We start from the raw sequence: 14,781 nt of genomic DNA on the forward strand, positions 1-14,781 counted from the left end.
GGGTGGTGTGGGACAGTCTAGGCTAGAAGGGCATGGGGCCAGTCTTCCAGTCTGGGGAGCAGGGCGAGGAGCGAGGGGCGCCTGGAGCAGCCTGGAGCAGAGCAGGGGGCCAGTAGTGACGTGTGCCGCCCACGATCTGAACCTCCTGGGGGTCATTCCTGTCACATGGCCCCCCGGTCACCATGGAGAGGGATAATAGTTAAAGTCGACTCTGCTATGAGGTCACACTCCTTCTAGGGAGGGTCAGCGTGTGTGTGTGTGTTTAATTAATGATGTGTGTGTATAGGGAGATGATACAGTGACAGCATTACTGACACTTTGACCTCTGTTATCCTGTTGAAATATCAACAACCCCTGGCTTTCCTCCCTAATTTCTTTCCCCTCTCTTTCCTTCCACCAGAGAGACAGAATGACCCAGATCTGTGGGCGGCTAGCGAGTGTATGTGAATGTGTGTTTGTGTGTCGTGTGGTGTGTCTATCGTGTGGTGTGTGTCCAAGTCTAGTGAGGTCATAAAAACAGGTGCAGACAGCCGTCCCTGTGGAGTAGGATAGGATCAGAATTACTTTTATGAATCACAAATGTCTTTATTAACTAAACACACACACACAGTCCCAAAGATGTCAACTGGACCGTTGAAGAACTGCCAAGCTTATGGATCAGTCACTGTCTTGATGCAGAACAACCATTCAAGTAACTCCAACTCCGGGACTGGGACACCCACCCATGATGTAGATCCCTGTAGATGTTCTTCTGACACCAGTGATGTTTCACAGACTCCAATTCAAACACACACACACACACACACACACACACACACACACACACACACACACACACACACACACACACACACACACACACAGGTGTTGTTTGAAAACACATAGAAAGCTGAAACAACCTAAAGCAGCTGGAGGAAGGTACAGAGAGCCGGGTCAACTGACCACTTTGAAGCTTAGGCCACTTGGCCTTTGACCCCAACTGGCAGGGGTTTGCAAAGTGTGTGTGTGTTTGGCGGGGAGAGAAAGAAAGAGAGAGTGAGCGAGTGAGAGAGAGAGAGAGAGAGAGAGAGAGAGAGAGAGAGAGAGAGAGAGAGAGAGAGAGAGAGAGAGAGAGAGAGAGAGAGAGAGAGATAGAGAGAGAAGGGGAGTATCTGTAACTAAGATAAAACTGTAATTTTTGCTTACAGTCAACATATTTGCTAGTGTGTGATAAGATTGTGTATACTTTGTTCTGAGGTAATATTAGGACATGGCCTACTTCAATATTCCCCCTAGAGATAGACCAGACAGACAACTAAACAGGCAGAGCTTCAAGTGGTTAGTTACCATGAGCAGAACTTTCCCAGCCCTTTGTGAAGCACGGCAGACCATAAACATGTTAGGCTATGACTGGATTTATGATGTCTATTACCCGCTCACAGAAGGCAGAGGTAGGATAGGAGTATTTAGGGATCATATTACACACACACACACACACACACACACACCTAATAAGAGTGAACCTGTGACCCTAGACTTAAAAACCCTAAGGTGTGTCTGTGTGCGTGTGTGTATACCAATTACCACCCCCATTAGTTCACAAACACTTTGCTACATTTCATCTGCACTACAAAGGACACATATGTCTGAGTCACACAGTGATATGCAGTCTCAATAGCAGGTCCCTTAGCACACTACCATTGACAGGAAACTATCTGTGTATCTATGGAAATACCACGGATACGGTAAACGTCGGTGACGAGGTGGTTAGTGGTGGGTGGTGCATGTTGGTCTCTCAATCTCTCTCTTCCTCTCTCCTCTCTCTCCCACTCACTGGGGGTAACTGTAGGTCAAACACCCATATACACTGAGGCTATGGAGGAATGCCTATACTGTGCAGTTAGATCTACACATAAGGTTTTCATTAGGAAGAACCAAATGAAGTCATTTGTCCATCCACTCAGGACAGGCAGGGGAACAACAGTATGGAAGTTTCTAGACGTTGGTAGAGGTTTCCCCTAACTTACTTTCAAAGTCACTCTTGAAACCTGTCCTGAAAACCCCTTTCAGCTGCTATTGTATTTATTGCAAACCAACTTAAGAAACATATGCAGAGTTTATTTCCAAAACGCTATATCATCAGAAATGATTGCTTATGGGTACCTTCTTGTGTGTGTAAAATATTACAAGTCTCAGATTTTTTATTCATAGATTTTAGATGTGAATGAAAATGTGTTTGTTTGTCAAATGCTATACATCCATTGTTTAGCTGGAATGGAATGTTCATATCCTGTATATTTGACTGTAATATGTGGTTGTCTTACCTAGCTACAGTGAGGGAAAAAAGTATTTGATCCCCTGCTGATTTTGTACGTTTGCCCACTGACAAAGAAATGATCCGTCTATAATTTTAGTGGTAGGTTTATTTGAACAGTGAGAGACAGAATAACAACAAAAAAATCCAGAAAAACGCATGTCAAAAATTTTATAAATTGATTTGCAATTTAATGAGGGAAATAAGTATTTGACCCCTCTGCAAAACATGACTTGGTACTTGGTGGCAAAACCCTTGTTGGCAATCACAGAGGTCAGACGTTTCTTGTAGTTGGCCACCAGGTTTGCACACATCTCAGGAGGGATTTTGTCCCACTCCTCTTTGCAGATCTTCTCCAAGTCATTAAGGTTTCGAGGCTGACGTTTGGCAACTCAAACCTTCAGCTCCTTCCACAGATTTTCTATGGGATTAAGGTCTGGAGACTGGCTAGGCCACTCCAGGACCTTAATGTGCTTCTTCTTGAGCCACTCCTTTGTTGCCTTGGCCGTGTGTTTTGGGTCATTGTCATGCTGGAATACCCATCCACGACCCATTTTCAATGCCCTGGCTGAGGGAAGGAGGTTCTCACCCAAGATTTGACAGTACATAGCCCCGTCCATCGTCCCTTTGATGCGGTGAAGTTGTCCTGTCCCCTTAGCAGAAAAACACCCCCAAAGCATAATGTTTCCACCTCCATGTTTGACGATGGGGATGGTGTTCTTGGGGTCATAGGCAGCATTCCTCCTCCTCCAAACACGGCGAGTTGAGTTGATGTCAAAGAGCTCAAGTTTGGTCTCATCTGACCATAACACTTTCACCCAGTTCTCCTCTGAATCATTCAGATGTTCATTGGCAACCTTCAGACGGGCATGTATATGTGCTTTCTTGAGCACATATACATGCGGGCGCTGCAGGATTTCAGTCCTTCACGGCGTAGTGTGTTCCCAATTGTTTTTTTGGTGACTATGGTCCCAGCTGCCTTGAGATCATTGACAAGATCCTCCCGTGTAGTTCTGGGCTGATTTCTCACCGTTCTCATGATCATTGCAATTCCACGAGGTGAGATCTTGCATGGAGCCCCAGGCCGAGGGAGATTGACAGTTCTTTTTTGTTTCTTCCATTTGCGAATAATCGCACCAACTGTTGTCACCTTCTCACCAAGCTGCTTGGCGATGGTCTTGTAGCCCATTCCAGCCTTGTGTAGGTCTACAATCTTGTCCCTGACATCCTTGGAGAGCTCTTTGGTCTTGGCCATGGTGGAGAGTTTGGAATCTGATTGATTGATTGCTTCTGTGGACAGGTGTCTTTTATACAGGTAACAAGCTGAGATTAGGAGCACTCCCTTTAAGAGTGTGCTCCTAATCTCAGCTCGTTACCTGTATAAAAGACACCTGGGAGCCAGAAATCTTTCTGATTGAGAGGGGGTCAAATACTTATTTCCCTCATTAAAATGCAAATCAATTTATAAAATTTTTGACATGTGTTTTTCTGGATTTTGTTGTTGTTATTCTGTCTCTCACTGTTCAAATAAACCTACCATTCAAATTATAGACTGATCATTTCTTTGTCAGTGGGCAAACGTACAAAATCAGCAGGGGATCAAATACTTTTTTCCCTCACTGTATTTTAAGATGAATGCGCTTACTGTAAGTCGCTCTGGATAAAAGCATCTGCTAAATGACTAAAATGTAAAAATTAAATGTTTTACATACTGATCTCATATTACTGTATTGAATTATTATTATTTTTAAATATTTTAATATTGATGTCACCCCAAAAATTTTTTTTGTTACATTTCACTGTGTAAAACCTAGCAGTACTACTTATTCCTCTGAAATGAAACCATCAAGTGATAGATTTTAAACAAAAACATGTCTGTCTTTGAACAACCTCATGTCATGATTAGATAGTGAAAAAACACACCAATCTCTTTAATAATTTCTTTAAACAATAAAAGCTCATTTCTGAAAATGGATACATAGCGTTTTGGAATGAAACTCTTCACATGTTGCCTCTTCAAACACATAAAGCATTACAATATAACAAAACAACATTCCCATGGCCTACTTCTACAGGACAACTGGAAAACAACTTAGTGTATGGCTGAGTCATCAGCATGAGTCAGGATGAGGAAGAGACCCTCTTCACCTCTGGAGTAAACACAAGATCAGAGGACACACACATGCACACACAGTACACACACAAACAGTAAACACACACACAGCCTTGTCGTCCAGTATTAAGTATAAAATTACTCTTAACAATAGTAGTAGTGTCAGTGCTGTGTGACAAATTATTGTAGTGCTCAACATTTCCACATTGAGAGTGCCATCCTTTCCCAGTGCTACTGTGTAACCTGCTCAGCACTGGAGTTACATTATGATTAATAATAGGAACATAATATTTACATCCTCTAGCGTTAGTCACCCCCTTTGTTAGGCCTGGGAAACATTTCCAATCAGGAAAAATAACACTTGAAACTGTCTTCTAAACACTATGAGGTAGAGTGGTGAGCGTTGAGCACTCTCACTGGCTAAATTAATCAATGTAAACCTTACAACGGGTCATATTCTTATATTCTGTCATGAAAGAGTAGCACAACTAACGCAAAACCATAGAGAAGAAGAGAAAAACTAAATGATCCAACCTGTTTGCCATATTCTCCTCCTGCAGCGCAGCTCTGCTGTATGTCTTGGTGGTTCTACCACTGGTCTCCACACACACCCAACCGCTAACTAACTCTCACTGAGACCCCAGTCTGTAGCTCTTCCCCTAACCCCTCCCCCTGGACTCACAGCCTGCACTGATTGGTCAGACAGATGCCGAGGTCACACCCCTGAGAGGGTCCACATGGTGACCATAGCTCAGCCCAGAATCTGGGTTAAAACCACAAACGCTGCAGCCAGCTGCACAGGGCCACACGCTGTGGTGTGTGTGTGTGTCCTGCCTACTATCTCTCTCGTACACATGCGCAGACTGCTAGCCAAGCTGCTGCCGCTAATAAGCAATATACGGTCCTGGACACTTCCAGGTTACATCACCTTATGGCCTCCAGTAACATAACTCTGGTGGACGGACGGGCAGAGAGACAGACTGAATGACAGCCCGGACTGACTGACTCACGGGCAGACGGGTGGCCGGACTGAAGGATGGATGGACTGACAAAGTTTTGTGTGTTAGTGATCGGAGCCCCCTTTCAGCCAGCTTGATGTTCCAATGGGTGGACATCAAAGTGAAAGCTGCTCTGTTCTCTGTCACAGTGGAAGAAATTAGTTCCATATGAACATAGGAAGTACATTTGCTAAACAGGAAGACAGCTGAGAACCCACACACACGACCAAAGCCTTTCCTATTGGCCAGTTTAATAGGGGCGTCCTTCCTAAGGTTGGGGTTAGGTCAGCGGTTCTTCTGATCCACCTAAAGCTTCTGGAGATTGTTTTTGACCCAACACATGAAAATACTGATGGATAAGAGCTTATTTCAGAGTGGAGCGTAGAAGGGTGTTAGAGAAACCATGCATTGATCTACTTGAGATAGCAGAGCCACAGAACAGTTCACAATGTCTGCTACTATAATCCATCTGCTTTCATCTCCAGCCCAATATAGACTCCTCTTTTACCTTGCCTCTATAAATACTACAGACCTCTATCTACTATGTGTGTGTGGGTGTGTGTGTGCGTGTGTGTGTGCTAAAGAAAGGTGAATGGTCTGTTTTAAAGGCCATGCAGCATTGTCTCAGTCTAAAGTAGCACACTGATGCTGATCTGGTTTTATTGCTGTTCTCAGCAGAAAAGAGCTCATTCTAAAAGCCTTTTCAACTTTCTCCTCTGCTCATTTTTATTAGCTTGCTGACGTTAAAATGTCCATCAAATGTTGCTGCAGCTACGTCAACCCTATAGCTTTCAGGATAGTTTTCTGTCCGTGTGACTTGTGTGGAAAGCCTGGTGTGATTTGGTTGGGGTGAGATGAGCCTGACACAGACAGACACACACACACACACACACACGCACACACACGTCTGACACAGTGTATCATTTTACAGATGGAGTGTGTATGACAGAGCCACTTGGTGCTCTAAGGGTGATTCCTCTTGGCAGATTGTGGGTCTGAGACACTGAGCAGGCCTTCACATCAAAGACTGGAAAGATCAGAGGAGACAGAACAGAAATACCCTTACCCTAAACATGGCTTCACACACACACACACACACACACACACACACACACACACACACACACTAGGCCACAGAGGGCGGGTCGTTTGTCTTCCCTGATACAGACCAATCAATAGTATCACATAGATCTAAGCAGACTAGGAAAGAAGGGATGAGCTCTTAGGAAAGATAAAGAAATAAGAGAAAACAGGTTGCTAGACAACAGGCTGACCAGATCAATGCAGTTTGCTTACTTTGCTCCCTGGAATCAAGGTTCAGATGAAAAACAACTACTGTGAATGCCTATATAGCAATATAGTGAGACAAATAAAGGAAGCAGTCAATGTAGACCAGGATTTCCCAACCCTCTCCTTGGACCCCCGACAAGCCAGATCTCCGGACGTGCTTCACATATGACTCCATGCAGTTTATACACGTCCACGTGTGTTTTAGATCAGTGTAGTGCCTATGTGTGTGTGTGTGTGTGTGTGTGTGTGTGTGTGTGTATGCGTGAGTGTTCTACATCACCTCAGTCTCCAGCCAGCGTAGTGAGGTTATCCAGAGTCCACCCCCCATAAAATCCCAGTGGAAACTGATGGACAGAATATGGAAAGATGGACAGATGGAAAGAAGATGGAAAGAAGATGGAAAGACTCTGATATGGAGTCTATGGAGTTTCCAGTCAGGAAAAGTAATACTAATGACAATCCACTCTACTCTGAGACTATTCTATTACACTGGTACTCCTGGGGGGCCACAACACTGAGGCCTGGACCAGTGGTGATATCTCCAACACTTATAGAAGCAGCCTATACAGGATAGCATACAGTCCTGTATGTTAGCAGTTGAGGACTATTGGGGCCCAAAGTAGCCGAATATACTGTACAATGATACATGAATCCACTGGCATCCTCTACATGCAATCAGACCTTGACGATTACACACACACACACACACATGCACGCACACACACACACACACACACTTGGACCATACTCTGGGGAGAGACAAATAGCCATCTGGCCATTCCAAGGCCACGCCTGCATATCTGAGTCTACACACAGATGGATGAGTAATATGGTAAAGATGTGCATGCACGTACGCACACACACACACACACACACACACACACACACACACACACACACACACACACACAGATGTTAAAGATGCTCTGGGCAAGGTTTCCGTTATGAAAATGTGGCGCCGGACATTTGACCAGCAGCATTTCAATTTACAGGACATTTGAGACATTTACTGGACCCATATGCATTTGGTGTATAACCTGATTAGGGTGTCCACCCAGGGTGCTCAGAATGACAGAAATCCCATTTAGATTATGGTAATTCATCTTAACAGAACATGCAAGTCAATTATGCAATGACGTGTGTCCTTACCGCGCACTTTAAAGATGTTAGAATAACTGTCCATATTTACTTTTCCTCAGCCAACAAGCAATATCACTAGCGTTTGCATATGCTGTGCGTCAGTTTCAAGTTTGGGGAAGCACATTTTCACCATAAAAATGCATCTTTATAATAAAGCATTCCATGCATTATCACATTTGCAGACTTATGTAAGATAGTCTACTATTCGTAATGTGATGAGTAGATTGGATAGTCATAATTTAGGCTAACAATATAACTAAATCCCTGTTCGCAAAAAAGACTGTTCAATGCATGGATAGAGGCCTGGACAATAGGCTATTTCAGATAGGTTTCTTCTTTCTTTGCATAGGAAAAACACATTTCATGCAATTCTACTACACTTTATATGACTGTAGACAGCAGAATCTTCTTTAATACATATAAGCTATAGCCCTACTGTTGTTCGCTCAATTAAGTTGAGGATTTTGATGACTAAAAGACAGATTCAAGTTTTTTCATTGTCAAAGCGATTTGCTTTCCAAACAATGTTTTCCCGCAATTTCATTTTGAAATATTGCGATATGCCTGGCTGGGCCTCTCTACTTTTCACTGACAGACGCAACTCAACAATAATCTATTTGGTATTTGCCGACTGCAGGCAATGTGATTTAAAACAATCCACAAGCTAATGATCCTCTGTGGCCAAATCATGCTTTAGTAGTCTATTTTGAATGATTGTATTTATTTCTGTATAGACAGGAGCAGGCTAATTAGGCTATATAACTTTAGCAATTTAGTTCAATTTACTTAGGGAAAGCTTCCCCTACACTTATGGATGCGCAGCCTATGAGCCTATGTCAATCTACTCTCCCCCATAGTAGATAGGTTTACCTATTCTATTGGTCAGCTTGTCGATGAAAGAAATAAACCAAACAGACTCTGGGACAGCTGTGGTAAGATAGATCCCAAATTCATACAACCAGTAAGCCTAGGCTACATAATATATACACTACCGTTCAAAAGTTTGGGGTCAATTAGTAATTTCCTTGTTTTCCATGAAAACATACATGAAATGAGTTTGAATAGGAAATATAGCAAAATGCATAGGGAATGTAGTCATTGACAAGGTTAGAAATATTGATTTTTAATAGAAATAATAAATGTGTCCTTCAAACTGTGCTTTCGTCAAAGAATCCTCCATTTGCAGCAATTACAGCCTTGCAGACCTTTGGCATTCTAGTTGTCAATTTGTTGAGGTAATCTGAAGAGATCTCACCCCATGCTTCCTGAAGCACCTCCCACAAGTTGGATTGGCTTGATGGGCACTTCTTACGTACCATACGGTCAAGCTGCTCCCACAACAGCTCAATAGGGTTGAGATCCGGTGACTGTGCTGGCCACTCCATTATAGACAGAATACCAGCTGACTGCTTCTTCCTTAAATAGTTATTGCATAGTTTGGAGCTGTGCTTTGGGTCATTGTCCTGTTGTAGGAGGAAATTGGCACCAATCAAGCGCGGTCCACAGGGTATGGCATGGCGTTGCAAAATGGAGTGATAGCCTTCCTTCTTCAAGATCCCTTTTACCCTGTACAAATATGCCCCTATTTAATGAAGCTGCCAGTTGAGGACCTGTGAGGTGTCTGTTTCTCAAACTAGACACTCTAATGTATTGGTCCTCTTGCTCAGTTGTGCACCGGGGACTCCCACTCCTCTTTCTATTCTGGTTAGAGCCAGTTTGCTCTGTTCTGTGAAGGGAGTAGTACACAGCGTTGTACGAGATCTTCAGTTCTTGACAATTTCTCGCATGGAATAGCCTTCATTTCTCAGAACAAGAATAGACTGATGAGTTTCAGAAGAAAGTTATTTGTTTCTGGCCATTTTGAGCCTGTAATCGAACCCATAATTGCTGATGCTCCAGATACTCAACTAGTCTCAAGAAGGCCAGTTTTATTGCTTCTTTAATCAGCACAACAATGTTCAGCTGTGCTAACATAATTTCAAAAGGGTTTTCTATTGATCAATTAGCCTTTTAAAATGATAAACTTGTATTAGCAAACACAACGTGCCATTGGAACACAGGACTGATGGTTGCTGATAATGGGCCTCTGTACGCCTATGTATACAATAGCCATTTACAACATTAACAATGTCTACACTGTATTTCTGATCAATTTGATGTTATTTTAAATGGACTAAAAAATTGCTTTTCTTTCGAAAACAAGGACATTTCTATAAGACCCCAAACTTTTGAACGGTAGTGTATATTTTAAAGCAATGAATCTGATGCAACAGATCAGAACGTTTAGCTTAAAATGTTGCAAAACTATTATTTCTTGACATTATTTGCGCAGCAATGCACACAAGGCAGTAGGCTACGCGCGAATGTGCATTTGGCTTGCGGAAAATGAAAGAAAGTTGAAAACCAATAGAACATGAGAGAAATAGGCTACTGGTTTCAATGGCATATGGAAGTCTTTATAAAATGGTAGGCTTTTGCCTAGGCTACTTTGAAGCAAGGTAAAACATGCCTCATAATATTTAGTAAAACTTTCAGGTTTCAAACAATTAAGTAGCTATATTTTCACAATGCATACTGCCTCCAGCTCATTGCAAAGGGGTACATTTTGTACATTTTTAGTCATTTAGCAGACGCTCTTATCCAGAGCGACTTACAGTTAGTTCGTTTTTTAATTTATTTCATACCCCCCATGGGAATCAAACCCACAACCCTGGCGTTGCAAACGCCATGCTCTACCAACTGAGCTACATCCCTGCCGGTCATTCCCTCCCCTACCTTGGACGACGCTGGGCCAATTGTGCGCCGCCACATGGGTCTCCCGGTCGCGACCGGCTACGACAGAGCCTGGATTCGAACCAGGATCTCTAGTGGCACAGCTAGCACTGCTATGCAGTGCCTTAGACCACTGCGCCACTCGGGGTGTGTGACACGTTGATGAAGCCTTCCTTCCGTTGCCTATGCATTTGAATGGTGAATGGGAAGCATGCTTCAATTACCAGTTGAGAAATTAAAAATAGTAGCTCTTTTTAATCGTGGCCCAAAAAACATGTTTAATACAAATTTTAATAGAATTGTTGCGCAATGATTGGGCTTATAAAAGTGATGTCTGACAGATTTTCTGCTCAAAGGCTCTGTATCTGTATGCTGTGCTGTAATTCCACTAAATTATGCGAATTAACCCATAGACCGATAAGCATGACCAGTCAAAAGCATTATTTCGCAATGGGATTTTTTTTCTCTTCTATTTTTTTAACGGCCAAAAGCCGGCTATTACCAGCTAACAAAACCCTGCTCTGGGGATAGGTGTGTGTCCACTGAGTTTAATGTATAATACAACCTACAGCCCAGTCTGCAGGGATCGGTCATGTCCTCTTATTTCATGATTTCAAGGATGAGGATTTTAGTCCAAATCCCCCATAGTGAAACACTGATAGGAAAAGGCCAGAGCTAGAACAGTAAATATCTGGAAAGGTCTTTCAGTCATGAAGAAGGGACTACGAGAGGAGCTTATGGAGAAGTTAGATAACTGAATGTTGTCCTGCAGAGCCATGTCTGTCATAAAGCCTTTAGGCCTACCTGAATGATTCCTTCACTAGTAGACATACTTGCTTTACATAACGACAGCCTTGAAAAGCCATCAGAAGGATAAAACAAACTTCCGTTGAACAATAAACCATCCATCTATCCATCCGTCCACCTATTCAGCACCTTTTAGGTTCCCTGTCTTCAGCAAGCCTAATAGGCCTCTCATTCCTGTTGGAATTTAAAACTACTGGACTGACAAGACAAACTAAACAGGCAAAAGCACAACTTCAACTTCAGCAGTCGGCAACTCCATTAGCACCTAAGATAGTTGGTGTCCTGGGCTGAGTGTAGTGAATGTCTAGCACTGTTAGGAGCAGATACAGTATCATGGGTGTATCTGTTAATGTACTAAGGGCTGAGGAGTCATAAATACAGTGCTGTGTTGAAGGTGAGGGAGTCTCTGAGCTGCTTCAGACCGTGGGAAACAGAGGAAAGAGAGGAGGAAAGAACAGGAGATAGAGGGAGAGAAAGAGGGGGGGAGCTCAACTCTCCCAGGTGTTTTCTCAGCTGAGGGGCAGCGGTGGGATCCACCCGTCACAGCGGTCTCAACACCTTTCCTTTTCTCTTCCTCCCCCTCTTTCCTCCCTCGTGTATATATATTTGAATTTTGTGAGGGTAAGGGTGTTGGGCCTCAAACCTCAAGCCTAGTACAGGAAAGAGACTTGGAGGGTGGTCCGGGAGTGTGTGTGTGTCTTCTTATATTGACAGTAACACTGCCAGCCTGTCGAGCCCAGCGCCTCGGACGTTAAGAGTCTGTCGGAAAACAAAGACCATCTGACATATTGGAGTCTGGCGTTGTCAAAGAGTGTGGCCAACCAGCAAGTTTCAAGTTTTAATGTCACATGCATAAGTGCAGTGAAATGCCTTTCTTGCAAGCTCTAACCCCAACAATGCAGTAATCAATAACAACATAATACAAAAAATAACAAGGTAGAACAAAAACAAACGAGATCTAGAAATATGAACACAATAAAGTACACTATATACAGGGTCAGTTCCAGTACCATATTTACAATGTGCAGGGATACTGGATCGTTAGAGGGGGGGGGCGACGCTGTAAACATGGGCTTACACTACATCCTCACCTCGATAACCCAAAGACATATGCAACGATATTGTTTGTGGACTTTAGCTCTGCATTCAATATCATCATCCCAGAACTGCTACAAGACAAACTCTACCAGCTGAACATGCCCAGCTCCATCTGTCAGTGGATCACTGACTTCCTGACCAACAGGACGCAACACGTGAAGCTGGGAAAACACCTTTCGGACTCTTTATCCCTCAGACACCGGAGCGCTGCAAGGATGCATGTTCTCACCTCTACTCTACTCACTCTACACCAATGACTGCACCTCCAACAACCCACAACCTCAAGTTGGAGGACAACATCACAGCGGTCACCAAGAAGGCACACCAGTGGATGTACTACTTGCGGCAGGTGAAAAAACTCAAAATGTCCCAGTCAATCCTGATCCGGGTTTACGCATCAATCGTTGAGTCCATCCTCACCTCCTCCATCACAGTCTGGTTTGGGTCTGCGTCTGCCTGCTGCAAGGGTAAAGTGCAACGCACTGTCCGGTCTGCAGAGAGGGTCATCGGCTGCCACCTGCCCTCCAACGACGTCCTGCACAACTCCAGGGCAAGGAAGAGTGCTGGAAAGATCATCGCCGACCCCTCCCACCCGGTCACCCCCACCTCCAGAAATTCAGCTCTGGCAGGCGGTTCAGGTCACTCATGACCAAAACCTCCCTGGGCTGTGGCCCTCACCAACCAGCCATCTGGCCCATAGAGACTAAAGGACTATGCACTCTATGCTGCACACCGCATCAAGCCATCTCTGAACTGTACACAAAATAACTGCACTATACCGCATTGCACTCTGTTCATCTTTCTGCATTTAGATATATTCATACTGATACTGTAAATGTGTACATCCACTGTATATCAACCGTATACCCACTGTATATCAACCGTATACCCACTGTATATCAACCGTATACCCACTGTATATCAACCGTATACCCACTGTATATCAACTGTATACCCACTGTATATCAACCGTATACCCACTGTACATTTGTATATCTGCTCATTCTCTTATAGCTCTATGCTCACTCTACCTAGTTGTATATAATATATGGAAACGTTGTTTAAACTCCGCTGTCTGTATTCTGTATCTAAATGTTGTCTATCACTAGCAGCACCATATCACCAAGTACAAGTCAGAGTATGTGAAAATGTACTTGGTGAATAAAGGTGATTCTGATTCTCATTGGAGAGGATTATAGGAGACACACACAGACACTTGCACGAACACACACACACTAAAGAAGTGGAGAAAAGCAACCAAACAAACCCAGATAACATCCTCAGCAGTATACAGCAGCATATTCTTAAAACCCCATTTCCCACTGACCTGTAGGCCTTAACACTGGTCCCATTATACTTAACCATTTCAGCCCCACCTTAGCCCTTCACATGACTGCGGAATGGAAGAGGGAAAGGAAAGTCCAAACCCTCTGTGAATGCTTGTTTTCCCTACAGGGAGTCAGGGTAGATTAGTATTGTTCTGGAGGGGTTGTGTCCTGACCAGGGGGTGACAGCAGTTTAATCCAAACAAACTGAGGGTAACCAACCCTCCCACTGAGCTCCCCAGTACAGAACACTATAGACTTCCTGCTAGCTGGAAACCTGGCTGAATGCTTTAGACCAACGGCCCTCAGGGCGGACCTGAGACTGTGCGTGTGTGTGTGTGTGCACTCCCAGGAAAACCTGATACTCTGTTCCAATCAACAGTAAGCACTCCAGAGGTATGGGGGAGTACACTGGCTAAGAATCTCAGCTTTCCTATAATAATTAGAGTATCAAGGGATATCACCTCTGATCCCAGCAACCCTTCCCGCTCACAGCTAAAGATGTAGAAAGATGAGGAGGGAGCTAGAAAGAAAAGGGGAAACTGAAGAGAGAAAGAGAAAGAGAAGGTGAGAAAGTGAGAGATGTAGCCGTGTGTAGGTATTGTCTGGCTGGTTTCGGGGGTAAGTTAGATGTGACAGGGTTGTCACCTGGAGACAAAGAGAACAGTGTTACAGTCACACCCTAGGGTGAATACCTCTACTGCTCTCATTCTAGTGTCTGACACACACACACACACACACACACACACACACACACACACACACACCTGTCCCGTCCATGTCACACTACACCAGAACATAGTCCTCTCCATTGTGACCTCTAATACTACACGAGGATCAACTTCTACCTACTGTACACATGAGGATCAACTTCTACCTACTGTATACATGAGGCTCAACTTCTACCTACTGTATACATGAGGATCAACTTCTACCTACTGTACA

General features: G+C 43.7%; 1 protein-coding gene across 4 annotated transcripts in view; it reads right to left on the reverse strand.

The window, feature by feature from the left end:
• Positions 1-14,781, reverse strand: part of lhfpl2a (LHFPL tetraspan subfamily member 2a) — a 63,792-nt gene that overhangs the window by 17,572 nt on the left and 31,439 nt on the right. The window contains exon 1 of one of the 4 annotated variants that reach the window (XM_041898614.2): positions 4,941-5,022. The exons of the other annotated variants lie outside the window; for them this stretch is intronic. The gene's annotated coding sequence lies outside the window, so the exon portion shown is untranslated. Of the gene's footprint in view, positions 1-4,940; positions 5,023-14,781 lie in introns of those variants that run through there. 4 annotated transcript variants of the gene reach the window in all.

The sequence above is a fragment of the Coregonus clupeaformis genome, chromosome 15 (assembly GCF_020615455.1).
Source record: "Coregonus clupeaformis isolate EN_2021a chromosome 15, ASM2061545v1, whole genome shotgun sequence".
Lineage (NCBI taxonomy): Eukaryota > Metazoa > Chordata > Actinopteri > Salmoniformes > Salmonidae > Coregonus > Coregonus clupeaformis.